The sequence below is a fragment of the Bos indicus genome, chromosome 4, assembly GCF_029378745.1.
Source record: "Bos indicus isolate NIAB-ARS_2022 breed Sahiwal x Tharparkar chromosome 4, NIAB-ARS_B.indTharparkar_mat_pri_1.0, whole genome shotgun sequence".
NCBI lineage: Eukaryota > Metazoa > Chordata > Mammalia > Artiodactyla > Bovidae > Bos > Bos indicus.
The window spans coordinates 112,291,197-112,306,847 of NC_091763.1; the positions used below are offsets into that span (position 1 = coordinate 112,291,197).

A 15,651-nucleotide genomic window follows, 5' to 3' on the forward strand; every position below is an offset into this window, starting at 1 on the left:
GCTTGGTCCTTGGGACCCTTGGATCAGGTGAGTGGAGTCTTTGCCTTTTCCCCCATCATGGCAGCCCCCTTCCCAGAAGTGGCCCTGCTGCCCTCTGGCTCTCTTTCGGCCTCCAGTACCGTGTCCCCTTCCCGTCACCCAGCAGGCTCCTGCTCCTCTGGAAGATCCTGATGCGCCATCCTGGGGGGAGCCTTTCCTGGGGTCCCTGAGGCCCCGCCGGTCACTGTTGGAGCACCTCACCTTGGCCTGGACTTGTGGTTTCTTTCTCCCACCGGGCAGACCTCTTGGAGGCGTGGGGCCTTGTGACAGGCACGCGGCCCTTGCGCAGGTGCGTGGGTTAGCTCCAGTAACTCACACTTTGTTCCTGAACATCCTCCCCGCTTCACATCTGGGGGCTTCCCCGGTGGCTCAGGCAGTAAAGAATCTGCCTGCCCTGCAGGAGACCTGTGTTTGATCTCTGGGTCGGGAAGATCCCCTGGAGAAGGAAACGGCAGCCCATTCCAGTCTTCTTGCCTGGAGAATCCCATGGATGGAGGAGCCTGGCGGGCTACAGTCCACGGGGTCCCAGAGTTGGAAATGACTGAACAACTAACACTTTCACATCTTGACGGAGCCCCTCAGGTGAGAGCTGCTGTTATTTAATTCCCTGACAGTCTTTTGGGGAAGAAGCCGAGGCCTTGGGTGGTTAAGGTCAGGCCTACTCAGTGGCCAGTTCAGTTCAGTTCAGTTGCTCAGTCGTGTCCAACTCTTTGCAACCCCGTGGACTGCAGCACACCAGGCCTCCCTGTCCATCACCAACTCCTGGAGTTTACTCATACTCATGTCCGTTGAGTCGGTGATGCCATCCAACAATCTCATCCTCTGTCATCCCCTTCTCCTCCTGCCTTCTAGTCTTTCCCAGCATCAGGGTCTTTTCAAATGAGTCAGTTCTTCACGTCAGGTGGCCAAAGTACTGGAGTTTCAATTTCATCATCAGTCCTTCCAATGAATATTCAGGACTGATTTCCTTTAGGATGGACTGGTTGGATTTCCTTTCAGTCCAAGGGACTCTGAAAAGTCTTCTCCAACACCACAGTTCAAAAGCATCAATTCTTCGGTGGCCAGACCTGAGTTAAAATGAGGGTGACTCCAGGGCTCCAGCTTTTACCCAGGTGCTCTGATTTATATGAAGGTAGAAGAGAAGAAGGAAGCAAGGTAGAAATGCTCTCAAGATTGATACCTTCCTATTGATAATTAGGACAGAATTCATTATGCAGAACTGGGTTGCCTACCAAGAATGAGCTTATTCTTCTTAGTGTTTTAGTAACTGGGGGACGTTAAAGGAGAGTGATTGGATACTTGCGGGACAAGGTGAACAGCTCTGGACTTTGGGACTATCGTTAAGTGGGGTGAGATGTGACTCACTGGCCTTATAAAACCATTGAAGACTGTTTAAATCTAGTAAGCTGTGATTTTTTTTAAAAAGGCCTATGGCAGAGAATATTTTGAAAAACAGATTGTATGAAATGTATGCTTAGAATGTGTGTGTGTGTACTGCTGAAAATATTTAAAAGTAATAAAAATGGTTGTGATTTTAGGATGGAGAACTTGTGTGCTATTAAAGTGTCCCCCCCAACCCAGATTTTTAAGGACCAAAAGATAATGCAATTGATCTCAGGATGGAGCAGTCCTCTCAGCATATAACCCCAAAAGCAGGAACTGTGAAGGAAAAGTCTCCATTGATTACTTGAGAATAATTAAACTTCTGTATGTTAAAATGCCACAAACAAAATTAAAAAGCAAATGACAAATGGAAAGAAGTAGTGTACCTTTCAGATAAATTTGCTGTCTTTACAAAAAAAAGACGGCTTATAGAGGTAAGATAAAGATACCCCTTCCACCTCCTTTGCCACTATGGGGGGAAATGAGCAAACTGTTAATTTTTTTTTAAAGAAGGCTCAAGAAACAAAAATTCAGCTTTACTAATAGTACTCATGGGAAAGCAAATCAGTGAGTACTGTTTGTTTTAAATTTTGGCATAGATTGAAAAATAAGCCACTTCTGGTGAGGATATGAAGAAATGAGTTCATCCAGTCATCGCCTGAAAAAGAATAATTTTTCTGCAAGAACCATGTAAATGTGTGTGTGTGTGTGTGTGTTTGCACTTTGAAATATAAATATCTAATCTACTTTTAGGGATTCAGTCTAAGAAAATAAAAAAATGATGGGTTAATGTTGTGCCACGGGTGCACTATTTAATGCCTTCCTATTGAACATTTGTTTTCACGTTTTGCTGTTAAGGGTTATGATCTCAGCATTTTTAGATAAATCTTTGCATTTCTGTAATTCTGTTTTCAGTGAGACCAAAACACGCTGCAGAACAATATATGTAATGTCTAAAATTTTCTTTTTTTAGTGTGTGTGTACTTTTTTTAATAAGCCAAAGTGTTTATAGTGATTATCTCTGAGTAGTGGAATTATGGGTTATTTTTAGTTTATTCTTTTGGCTTATATTTTTCTACAGTGCACATGTATTTATAATGCAGTGGATTAGCTTATGAAGACAAAAGACAATAGAAGCAGTGATGTTTCTGCTCACTCACTCAGTGCTGGGTCACTTGGGTTTCTGCTTTCCTTGCAGCAGGTCCCTTGCAGGTGTGTTGACGCGAAGGGTTAAGGGTGAGATATCTGACCGTTGGTTCTCCCTGCAGGGCTCATCTTCCCATCCTCCCATCTTCGTCCTTCAGTGTCTCTGGATCCCCTCATACTCCACGCCCTCGTTCTGGAATTTTGTTGAATTGTAACTGGATTATGTACTAACAAATTTCTTCAGTGTGGAAGTGTGACCTTCCTATCCTTTTTTTGTAGACTTCACAACTCCTAGCCGTAGTAGATGGATGTTGAAAGCTACTGTCATCATGCCTAAGAAGGTGCATTTGCTACAGATTAGAAAAAACAAATTCTCTTGACACACTTTATGCCATGGCTTGGAATATTAAAACGTTATTAGTGATTAATAAATGTATTCTGAATGACACAAACTAGGAATGCTGTTGGCTGCCTGAGAGAACAGGTGCACAGAAATGTGTCCCCGAGTAGCTAACATAGTTAAGCGTGCTGAGGAAGCATCTGAAAGTCAGGACGTGGGGGAGAGGCCAGAGAGCCCGGAGGCCCTCCTGCAGGAGGCAGGGAGGCCTGCTCTAGACGGACTGGAGGGAAAGGTTTGAGGTGGGGATGAGGCTGAGAAACCAGGGAACGCAGTTCAGCCCCGAGTGGCGTCCCAGACATGAAGGCTGGAAGCGCTTTACCATACTTTGGGAACTGGCGGGCTTCGGTTTGGGGGAGGGTAGGGAAGAAAAAAGCCAGAGATTAGTTTCTTCTGAGTGCACCACTCCTGTCTAGCGGATCATCTTGCAATGCAGTAATAACCACCATTCCTCAGCACGTAGAATGTGCCAGAGACTGGGGCTGGACCCCTCTGGCAGCTTTGAAACTGCTCCCCGCTCCCTACCCTCCCCCCCTCCCCCCCACACACACAGTTTTCTGCTTTTTTGCTGGTAGACACCTCATTATGGACATAAGTCTTTCACTTCCCAAGGTAAAGGTAGCCTTGGCCACTCGATGTAGGAATAGTTTGCTAGTCGGTCATGGTTCAGAAGGTCAAGAATCTTGTCTGCAATGCAGGAGACCCAGGTTTGATCCCTGGGTCGGGAAGATCCTCGGGATAAAGGAACAGGTACCCACTCCAGTATTCTTGCCTGGAGAATCCCATGGGCAGAGGAGCCTGGCGGGCTACAGTCCATGGGGTCGCAAAGAGTCAGACACGACTCACTTTACCTACATCAGATAGAGGCTTCTGAAACCAGAGGGTAAGGACTGCCTCCCCACAGGGGACCCAAATGCTGGAGAGGGCGTGGCCTGGTGCGCGGTTTCACAGGAGTCACTCCTCAGTGGCCCCTTTGCAGGTGTCCGTGTGTCGGTGCCTCTGGCCCGGGCAGGGGGCTGTGTTGTGTTTGTGAACATCTGCGATTTAACCGGACATTTATGGTGAAGCCTATCATGCATGTATCACTTGAAACTCTGAAGCATTGTTCAGTCCCTGCTTTTATAATAAAGCAAGTCAGCTTTACCACTCCCTACATTTTCTGTCATTTATTTTAGAGCAGTGTTTGCCCATCTATGTTCTGTGATATGTAAGATACTGATGGAAGCGATGTGTCTGTGCACTTCAGTCGTGTCCAACTCTTTTGCAACCCCGTGGACGGTAGCCCACCAGGCTCCTCTGTCCATGGGATTCTCCAGGCAAGAATACTGGAGTGGGTTGCCGTGCCCTCCTCCAGGGGGTCTTCCCGACCCAAGGATCGAACCTGTGTCTCCTATATTGGCAGGCAGGTTCTTTATGACCAGTGCCACCTGGAAGGCCTATAGAAGGGAAGATGTGTGAGTAAATGCATTTAGGAAATGATAGGTTGGATACTGAGGGGCTTTTAATATGCTAATGAACATTGCTGGCCTTATAGAGAGACATCTATTTTATAGGAAATACATATCTTACAGGGTCTGTGTACGTATATAAGGTGGTGGTGGTGGTGGTATTCAGTTACCCAGTTGTGTCCAATTCTTTGCGACCCCACGGATTGCAGCACGCCAGGCCTCCCTGTCCCTCACCATCTCCCAGAGTTTCCCAAAGTTCATGTTCGTTGCATCGGTGATGTTGTCCAGCCATCTCATCCCCTGACTCCCTCTTCTCCTTCTGCCCTCAATCTTTCCCAGCATCAGGGACTTTTCCAGTGAGTCAGCTGTTTGCATCAGATGACCAAAGTACTGGTGCTTCAGCTTCAGCATCAGTCCTTCCAGTGAATAGTCAGGGTTCATCTCCCTTAAGATTGCCTGGTTTCATCTCCTTACTGTCCAGGGGACTTTCAGGAGTCTTCTCCAGCACCACAGTTCAGAGGCTCAATTCTTTGGTGTTCTGCCTTCTTCACAGTCCAGCTCTCACAATACCACTGGGAAGACCATAGTCTTGACTGTACAGACCTTTGTACCCTTGATTTAATAATAGCATCTGAGGGAAGAAAACCCTACTACCATGGTAAAGAATACATTTTGCTTTGTAGAGACATACCGATTTTAGAGTCAAATGTGAGAAATGACATGCCTTGCCGTGGAGGGGAGGCCAGGTGTGGAGTAAATGCTGTGTTTGCCTCTTTGCTCTCAGGCAGAGCGTTGAGCATCTTAAAACACTATAGAGTTCTCAGGAATGGGGTTGGGAACGTGGAGAGCAGGATCCTCCCAAGTCCAGAGTTAGACATGTACTTGTCTAGAAATGGTTTCTGCCTCACTTTATTCCTTGTCTAAATATAAACCCGAAGTGCTATTATAGGAAGCGTCTAAAAAATCTTTTTTTAAGCGCATGGACCAGCATTAATCCGTCCTCGCTACTGAGGACCAACAGCAGAGCCTCAGCTCGTGTCGTTCACAGTTTCTTGGAGGTGACGTACGTTGAAAGTCCTTTTTAAACCTGGAAAATTCTGGTTTGTAGCATTAACTACAAAGATGTTTCAGAACTTTTTAAAGTTTATAAACTGCTGGAGTTTTCAAAGCACGCCAGTCCATTGAAACACAGACTGGCTTCTCCTAGGTCAGCTTCCCTGACACTTAGACGGGTTCCTTTGCGTTTCTCGCTCGGTGGTTCCCAGGGTGAGAATGGGAAGCTGAACCAGGTGTGTTTTTCAGAGCGCTTTTGGCCCCTTTAGGAAGGGCTGTAACACGCAATGTTCTCCAAGCTTCTGGACCGGGATCACATTGTTTTTTCTTGAATCATCTTGGTCTTCGCTTGTTAGATTGTCTTTGAGGAGATGGCTCTTTGGCTGGCTTCTCTGATCTGGTTCGCTTTGCTGTGGGGTTTTTCAGGTATGTTCTGGCTGGAGCAGTTCTGACCTTTTTCGAGGGTAGCTGGTTGCCTCCTGGCTGAGCCCACCGCACCCCCCAGCCTGCCCCCCAGCCTGCAGGGTGTCCCTGTGGCCCTCCCCACCCTCACAGCCTCCCTAGGCCACATTCAGCTTCTCAGTTTACAGCGTTGTCTCTGAGAATGTTCTATATTAAGTGACTGCCGAGTCTTATTAGTTCTCCCTTCAACATACTCTGTCCTCAGCTCTGCCTTGTTTGGGTCTGTCCCCAGCCTTCCTTGCCCATGTTCAGGATTTGTCATGACTCTCCAACTACAGGGTCTGTCCCCAGCAGAAGTTGGCGTCACCGTGACCGGCTGGAGTAGGCTCTGCACTCCCATCCTCACCAGCCCTTCTCCACTCGTCCATCTCACAGTCTGAAAATCCCCAAAGTCAGGTGTGTGCCCGGTGCTGATCTGCGGCTCTTCTCACTTGAAAGTGGCTGGTGTGGGGGCTGGCTCTTAATCTTGTCCTGGTTCTTCACACCTTCTACCCATGAAACAATGCGATTTCAGTAGGGCAAACCAATTTGGAGAAGTTCTGTTAATTTTGAGATTTAATCTATAATAAATTACAAATGAGAAATGTCCTTTTGATAGGCTGACTTGTGGGAAATGTCTGTGATTAAAAAATTCACAGGTTATAATCAACAAACTGTCTGAAAGTATGGATGTGGTGTAAGGTGAAACATCCACGTTGCTTTTTATGGTAGATTTATAGGTGAGTGAGTGTGTGTCTAGGACAGTGGATTCCCTTCATAGTTTAAAATAGTTGAAAGCACATTCAGATGACTCCTTGGCAGCAGTGAATCTAACTGTAGTTCTACATTAAAAAGAGGGTCGTCCCCCCCAAATGCAGAGGAAGATTTGTGTGTTTTATTAACAGTCTGGTAGAGACTAAGGGTGTCTTTCTCCATAGTTCATTGCATTTGTACTTTGCAGTAAGATATGTATTTGCAAAGTTTTTGTGTCATTTTGTGAAGCTCGTGTCCTCTAAAGTTCCCTTTCTTATATATGCGAGTACTTGGTAAACTGGAGGAAACCTGCACTTTGTGATTTTGATGTTCTTTTAAAAAGATACTTTATTTTCAACTGGGAACATGATTTGATGGTTTTAAAAATAAGCTATTTGAAGTATAAGCTTGAAAACTTTGCTTGAGAAAATATACGATCACTCAGTCGTTTCAGACTCTTTGTGACCTCTTGAACTGCAGCACACCAGGCCTCCCTGTCCATCACCAACTCCTGGAGTTTACTCAGACTCATGTCCATTGAGTTGGTGATGCCATCCAACCATCTCATCCTCTGTCGTCCCCATCTCCTCCCACCTTCAATTGTTCCCAGCATCAGGGTCTTTTCCAATGGGTCAGTTCTTCTCATCAGGTGGCCAAAGTATTGGAGTTTCAGCTTCAACATCAGTCCTTCCAGTGAATATTCAGGACTGATTCTTTAGGATTGACTGGTTGGATCTCCTTGCAGTCCACCAGACTCTCAAGAGTCTTCTCTAACACTGCAGTAAATTAATGTGAAGTCATGAATTTTGACAGACATTTCTCTGAGGTTTCCCCTGCTAAACTTGAGCTTGACTGTAGAGAGAACAGTACCGCCCCCATCACAGGTAGTAGAGATCAATACCAATCTCAATATGTAGGATGTTCTTTATTCTTACTGTAGAAGTGAAAGGAGCTGCTTTTTCTCTTCTGTCCCTAAAACAGTAACCTGAAAAAATGCCAGTACTTCTACAGTGACCATAAAAACAAGTTAGTGCACATTATGAAGGAAATTCACTACAAGTTTTTGCAACTTAAACATATGACTAGTATCAGTTCATCTAAAAACAAACACAAGTAAAAAAATGCCAGAAGCTTCAGTCAGTTTCAGAATCGTTTTCTTAGGTGAAGCTGTTACAGGTTTTACCAAATTTTTACCTTTGTTATAGACATGGCCAGATTGTTTTGAGTCAGATTGGGGAGCAGGATTTTTTTTAAATCCCCCTCCTGCCACAAAAAAAGGAAAAAGCCTTTATTGAAGGTTATCAAATGGCATGTGTTCAGGAACCCAGAAGACTTACTCAGATAATTGAGAGACTGAATTTAATCTGTTTGTCCTTGATAGGTGCAAAGCCCAGGTTTAAATACAGCACTTTAGTGTGTTATGTATCTCTTCTTATCCTTTGCCGGGTATTTATAAATCTCTGACTACTTGATGTTGTCATAGCTGGAAAGAACATTTTCAACAGGACACATTATCATCAAGTCAGGCTCAGACAGTAAAGAATCTTTCTGCAGTGCCGGACACCCATGTTGGATCCCTAGGTTGGGAAGATCCCCTGGAGAAGGGCATGGCAACCCACTCCAGTATTCTTGCCCGCAGAATCCCATGGACAGAGGAGCCTGCTGGGCTACAGTCCATGGGGTCACACAGAGTTGAACAGGACTGGGCGGCTTTGATTGCACATGTGCACGGAGTGGGGTAGGGTTCAGACCCCTCGGAGCAGTGGGTGCCTTGGGCTAGTTACCACCCTGGGTGGCCAGAGCGCTGTCCAGGCACCTGAAGACAGTGCCAGCAGATCTCTCAGACCTCAGGAAGGTGAAGGAATGGGTAAACTATTCAGAACAAATCAAATGTGGAAGCTCCAAATCAGATTGAGTGTAGAGGAGGGACTGTGTATTCTTTTTGAACCAATTTGTAGTGAAGTGGGAAATGTCTTGAAAATTCACTTAGCTAGAGGGAGCTGCTGGTCATGAGTTTTGAACTTAAGGTTAATGTATTTGGAGTAGGGGAAAGAAAAGGAATGAAAAGGCTTGAAACACCTGGATTAGCTGAATGATCTTGTTCACTTAGTGACGTGATAACTTTCAAAATCTGCTGACTCAGCAGATGGTATTTCAGGGCCCACCGCTGGCCAAGTACAGGGCAGAGCGTGCGCCACGTGGGGAAATCTGGCCATTAGTGGAACAGGATTGTGAGACCTGAGCTTTGAAACGTTTCATGGAGACGAAAGTGACCGTCTGCGTGGTAGCATCCTTTACTGAGGAGGAGAGACCTGTGTCGTCTGGTCGTGACATGCCATGCTGCCTCGCCGGCCGAAGGCATCTAGACTTCACTCTCGGTGGCCTGCAGCTGTCCCCCGTGCCGCCAGCACCCTGACTGTCTCAGCGGTGAAGGCAACCTGCTGTGTTTCTGCCTGCGTTGGCCCGGGTCCCAACGATACTGTGGCACCAGGACGGCAGGGGGTGGCCGGGGTGCAGACTCTGTGGACCCCTCCCAGCAGCAGTTCACTCACCAGCTCGGGGAGGAAACACTTTGCCAGCTACTGTTTTTAAAGCTTTTTTTTTTTTTTTAAGTGCATTTGGTGGTGGAATCAGAGAACCAGCTGAATTTTAAGAATGAATGAGATTTCAAAGAAAAGCTGAACTTTGAGCAGCTGCCTCTGGCTGGATCCCCGGGTCGGTCAGAACTCGAGGCTCCCTGTCTTCTGATGGTGGGTCCGCTTTGGTGGGAATTTGGGGAGGTACCCCTGGTGTTCTGCTGTCCAAGAGTATCGTGCAGTTTGCCGGCAACATCACTTCATTTTGACTTAAAAAATAAGCACTCTAAGTTTGATATTTCCCCCTGAGTTTTTTGTTGTTTTATTTAAATACTGTGTTAGGGGTTTCAAAGACAGATAACCTTTGTTGTTCAGTCACTAAGTCATGTCCAGCTCTTTGCGACCCCACAGATGCAGCACACCAGGCTTCCCTGTCCTTCACTGTCTCCCAGAGTTTGCTGAAACTCAAGCCCATTGAGTCGATGATGCCATCCAACCGTCTCATCCTGTTACCCGCTTCTCCTCCTACTCTCAGTCTTTCCCAGCATCAGGGTCTTTTCCAGTGTTGAAGTTGAAGTGTTAACGTGGAAAGTAGCAGATGCTTACTGTGTCTGGTACCCTTAACAGTTTCTTTGCATAACTCATCTATGCCTCACAACAGCCTTGTGAGATAGGTAGTGTAATCATTGCAGGTCATTATAGGCATTATAAGTTAAGGAATCTGCCCAAGCTCATATAGATTGTAAGTTACAGAGCCAGAAATGTCCCCTCAGACATCCACGTGCACTTCTGTGTTAACTCTCTCAGAGAGTCTTGTCACCGTGTGCCTTTTGAATTGTTTCTATAGTAAGAAATACATTTTGTAGGTTAACTCTATATATACACAGACATAATTGAATTAAAGATGGCTCTGAGTAATCCTTATTATGTTCTATGAGCTCTTTTTTCTCTTTTTTGAAAAGTTCCAGTTACCATTGACTAAGCTGGTTTCATAAGCAGAGAGATTACTTTGCCAACAAAGATCTGTCTAGTCAAGGCTATGGTTTTTCCAGTGGTCATGTACGGATGTGAGAGTTGGACTATAAAGAATGTTGAGCGCAGAAGTGATGCTTTTGAACTGTGGTGTTGGAGAAGACTCTTGAGAGTTCCTTGGACTGCAAGGAGATCCAACCAGTCCATCCTAAAGGAGATCGGTCCTGGGTGTTCTTTGGAAGGAATGATGCTAAAGCTGAAACTCCAATACTTTGGCCACCTCATGCAAAGAGTTGACTCATTGGAGAAGACTCTGATGCTGGGAGGGACTGGGGGTGGGAAGAGAAGGGGACGACAGAGGATGAGATGGCTGGATGGCATCACTGACTCAATGGACGTGAGTCTGAGTGAACTCCGGGAGTTGGTGATGGACAGGGAGGCCTGGCGTGCTGCGATTCATGGGGTCGCAAAGAGTCAGACATGACTGAGCGACTGAACTGAACTGAACTGAACCGAACTGAAGCTGGGTTCATGGCCTACACGTTAATGGATTGCAGTCCTCAGTTTGAAAAACGTGCATGGTGTAGATAATCATTATCAAATGTAATAATTTTTCCCCCTTGTTTTAAAGTGAATGAAAATGCTTGAAATTGAAATACATGCAAGCAGCAAGCTAGATTAATTCAGCAAGCTGAATTAATATGCCTGTGAAAGCATTGTGCTGAAACGGAGAGCTGAAACTTGGTCCTTAACAGTTAAAACTAGTTTACGTGGACAAACAAGCCAGTCTGTATAGTCAGTTCAGTTCAGTCGCTCAGTTGCGTCCGACTCTTTGACCCCATGGACTGTAGCACGCCGGGCTGCTGTCTGTATAGTACCTGTTGAGTATCAAGTGGTTTGGTCATCTTCAGGTTTCCTGAAGCAGTGATGCCAGGCATGCTTGTGTCAGTCCACTGGGCCACATAGTCATTAGAGTAGGAAGAGTATATATATTGACTGAATTAAGAATCAACTTGAACTTTAACAATACTTAAGGCTTTGAGTGCTTTTGTGTGGATTTTTAGAATTTAAAAAGACCTATTAATTATTCAAGTACCAAAAGTAAAAATTGTATCTTAATTCCTATGATGTTCATAGGACAAAATTCCATACTTAATGACATCCAAAATTCCTCATAGTTATAAAATTGTGTGTGTTCTGGGGACTGAGTTGAATTAGCGTATTTCTTTATTTGTAGAATTAAAAGGGCAATGATCTCAAGGGCACGGTAGCTGTATTTCCTCATTCAGTGTAAGTGTGAGGGCCTAGTAATTTCAAAGCTTCTACTAGTTTTTAGAAAGTAGGAGATCTCATAGAACAAACCCATGGAGCTTTAAATATGTTTGCTCACATCCTACCCCAGAATGGTGGGTCCTGGGCTCGGTTCTTCACTTCCCGTCCCATCAGTTTTATAGTTTTAATTGCCTATTTGAGTAATTTCCCTTAAGTTTTATACATAATGTAAATGGTGTGCCTCTCCTCACCCCCGTTTTTCTCAGTACTGTTACTGTGCTGGTAGAAAAGAAAATGAAGTGACATGTAATTAACATGCTCTAGCGTGCCTCTCTGTAGTTCTGTATGCTGAAGGGCTGGGCGGGTTTGGAGGCTTTTTAAAGCATCATCAGGGATTTAGATGAGTCCTGTGAATATCTGGAGTCGCCATGCACCCAGTATTTCTGGAGCACCTCCACTGTGCCAGGGCACTGTGTTTGGTGCCGAGGATTCAGCTGTGAATTAGACCCCTGCTTTTGAGCCACAGAGCAGAGCCCATGATCAGTATTACTTTTATTAAATCTGAAGGTTCTGGGTGAGATATTTTGTTTACAAAGAAGAACTTCAGTTATTGATATATTTTCCATTTTTACAGTAACAGGTATAAATGTAAAATCCAGTTATTAACATATTCATTATTCAGATAGCAATAATTAGCAAAATAGACTGATTTTCAGTTAAGAAAAATGAGCAAATATAGTATTTAATATTCAGCATTAGCTTTCTGTTTACTCAGGTTTTCTAGGTTATAAAATGCAAGTTATTTTATGAGCAAAACCTAAAGATCAAAAGTGAGCCTCTACTTTCATTTTTTTGATTTTTTTTTTAAGACTTGTTTCTTTTTTAAAGCAGTTGTAGGTTCCCAGCAAAACTAAGAGGAAGGTGTAGAGATTTCCTGTATCCCTCCTGCCCCCACATACACAGACTCCCCCATTTTCAGCATCCCCCACCAGAGTGGTATATTTGTTACAAGCAAATCAGCATTAACACATAGTCACCCGAAGTCCATAGTTTACATTAGGATTCACTCTTGGTGGTGTGTGTTTTATGAGTTTGCACCAGTGTATAATAACATTATTCATCATTATAGTAGCATACAGAATAGTTACATTGCCCTAAAAATCCTCTGTGCTTTGTATATTTACCTCCTTGCCCCTCCGCTAAGTTCCTGGCAACTACTGTCGACTTCCTGTGATGTGTGCTTTAGTCCCTCAGTCCTGTCTGATTTTTGCCAACCCATGGACTACAGCCCACCAGGCTCCTCTGTCCATGGGATTTCCCAGGCATAAATACTGGATTACCATTTCCTTTTCCAGGGGATCTTCCTGACCCAGGGATCGAACCCACCTTTTCTGTGTTTGGGCAGATTCTTTACCACTGAGCCACCTGGGCAACTTCTTACTGTCTCCTTAGTTTTGCCTTTTCCAGAATGTTGTACAGTTGGAGTCACACAATACATATAGTCTATGTAGCCTTCTCAGAATGGCTTCTCTCACTTAGTCATGTGCCTTTAAGGGTCCTCCATGTCTTCTCATGGCTTGATGGCTCATTTCTGTTTAGTGCTAAATAATATTCCATGGTCTGGAGGGACCACAGTTTATTTATTTATCCGCTGACCCCCTGAGGGACATCTTGCTTGCTTACAGGTTTTGACAACTATGAAAAAAGGCACTGTAAACATCTGTGTGAGGGTTTTCATTGGACATTAGTTTTCACCTCCTTTAGGTAAATAGCAGCACAATTAATTGCTGAAATGTACACTCAGAGCGTGTTTAGTTTTGTCGGAAACCCACGGTGCCTTCTAAAGTGGCCACACCATATTGTTTTCCCACCAGCATGAAGGAGTTCCTGCTGCTTTTCTCTCTCACCAGCATTTGGTGTTTGTCATTGTTCCAAATGTTGGCCATTCTGGTAGGTGTGTGGGCATCCCATATGGCACTAGTGAAAAAGAACGCGCCTGCAATGCAGGAGACATCAGGGACTCAGGGTGGATCCCTGGGTCGGGAAGATCCCCTGGAGAGGGGAATGGCACCCACTCCAGCATTCTTGCCTAGAGAATCCCATGGGCAGAGGAGCCTGGCAGGCTGCAGTCCATGGAGTCACAAAGAGGCAGACACGACTGAGGTGACTGAGCATGCAGTAGGTGTGTAGGGGTGTCTCAGTATTTTAATTTGCGTTTTCCTGATGATGATATTATGTGGAGCAGCTTCTCATATGGTTATTTACGATCTGTATTTCTCCTCTAGTGAAGCCTTTGGCCCATTTTTTAATCAAATGGTTTTCTTACTGAGTCCTGAGAATTTTTTGTGTATTTTGGTTAACAGTTGTTTCTCAGATGTGTCTATTGCCAGTGTTCTGTCCCAGCCTGTGGCTTGTCTTCTCATTCTCTTGACAGTGTCTTTCTCAGAGCAGATGTTTTTCATTTCAGTGAAGTGCAGCTGGTCAGTGATTTCTTTCGTGGACCCAGCCTTTGATGTTGTGTCTAAAAGGCCACACCTTTACCCAGGCTCATCTAGGGTTTCTCCCATGTGATCTTCTAGGAACTTTATAGTTTTGCTCTGCTTTTATTTTTCAGGAGGGCTTTGCAAATATTATACGAAAAATGTTCAACATACCAAAAGTGTCCTTGCGTTTAACGGGTTTTAATCATTTTTCTAAGATCAGATGAGTCAGATGGGTTTTTAATGATCATCTCCTACTATGGTTATTTTTTAAGAAGGAAGGAAGATCATCATCAATTGGGGAGTTCCTACTAGGTACCAGGCATAGAAATAGGCCTTTTTACTTACAATGTCTTATTTAAAAACTCTGAGAAGCTGGCATTTGGATCTTTAACTTCAATTGAGAATTGAATTAGCGAAGGAACCAAGTGTTCCCCTTCTAAGTGAGTCTGACTAGTCGTGCTCCTTGGTTTTGGAGTCTCAGGAAGGATTTGTCTCCTTGGAAAGAAAGCTGAGCAACAAAGAATTGCTGCTTTTGAACTGTGGTGTTGGAGAAGACTCTTGAGAAGTCCCTTGGACTGCAAGGAGATTCAACCAGTCAGTCCTAAAGGAAATCAGTCCTCAATATTCATTGGAAGGACTGATGCTGAAGCTGAAACCCCAATACTTTGGCCACCTGGGAAGAACTGACTCATTGGAAAAGACCCTGATGCTGGGAAAGAGCAGGCGGGAGAAGGGGATGACAGGGGATGACAGAGGATGAGATGGTTGGATGGCATCACCAGTTGATTGATGAGCAGAAATGATACTGGCAATAACTGTCCTGGAGTAAGGAGAATATCTGTGGTTTCCTGGTGGCAAAGTCAGAGGTGGTCCCAGAACCCCTGTGGTCCACTGCCTACGCCCCTAACTGGGGGAGTGAGCTAGGCTCAGTCAAAGTTACAAGGATGCTGTGTGTGTGGGACCAGCCATCATTCAGTGCTCCCAGCCTCTCTGGGCGGGCTTCAGGTTGATTTCCAGTCTTCTGTGGTGACTAAACTTGAGTGTACAACTTCTTGTCATTGTGGCCACTTTATCTTGGGATAGGTTGCTAGAAGTGAGATGGCTGGGTGGATGGGTCAATGCACCGGCGGCGTTTTCGGATACAGCCGATTACTGCCTACAGAGTGAACACCTCCACCAGCAACAGTTCAGTCGTTTTGACTTTTGTCATGAAGTGTCTGTCGGATTCCGGAATCCAGAGGTGTGTTTTTGGAGATCTGAAAGTCCAAGTCTGAGAGACTCTTATCCTGGGTGTTTTCGCTGGCGCCGCCCCTTCCGCTCCATGTGCTCCATGTGTCTTTAAGTTAATTTCACCGTGCTGAGGTCTCCTTTCATCCCAGCTTCACCGGGCTATTGGCCGAATGTTTCTAACATCACATCCCTGCTCCGGAACCTTGCAGGACTCTGTTGCCCACTCAGAATAAAGGCCTCGTGTCCTCTTACTACAGACGCCCCCTCCTCTCTCCGAAGCTCTAGCCCGAGCCCCCCAAAACTCAACCTCCTGCCCTTTGCTTTTCTGCCTCCCGCTCTTCTCGGGCAAAACCCCTCAGATCCCACCTGAGAAGCATTCAAAGCGCAGACTTTGTAGAGCCTTCTTGGGCATTGTAGTCTGGAGTGACTTCTTCCAGACCCTTCAGACAGTAAAACGT

General features: G+C 45.1%; 1 protein-coding gene across 3 annotated transcripts in view; it reads left to right on the forward strand.

Annotated features, from left to right (window-relative positions):
- The window catches only part of CUL1 (cullin 1), an 87,891-nt gene that overhangs the window by 4,023 nt on the left and 68,217 nt on the right, over window positions 1-15,651 (forward strand). The window contains exon 1 of one of the 3 annotated variants that reach the window (XM_070788317.1): window positions 442-621. The exons of the other annotated variants lie outside the window; for them this stretch is intronic. The gene's annotated coding sequence lies outside the window, so the exon portion shown is untranslated. Of the gene's footprint in view, window positions 1-441; window positions 622-15,651 lie in introns of those variants that run through there. 3 annotated transcript variants of the gene reach the window in all.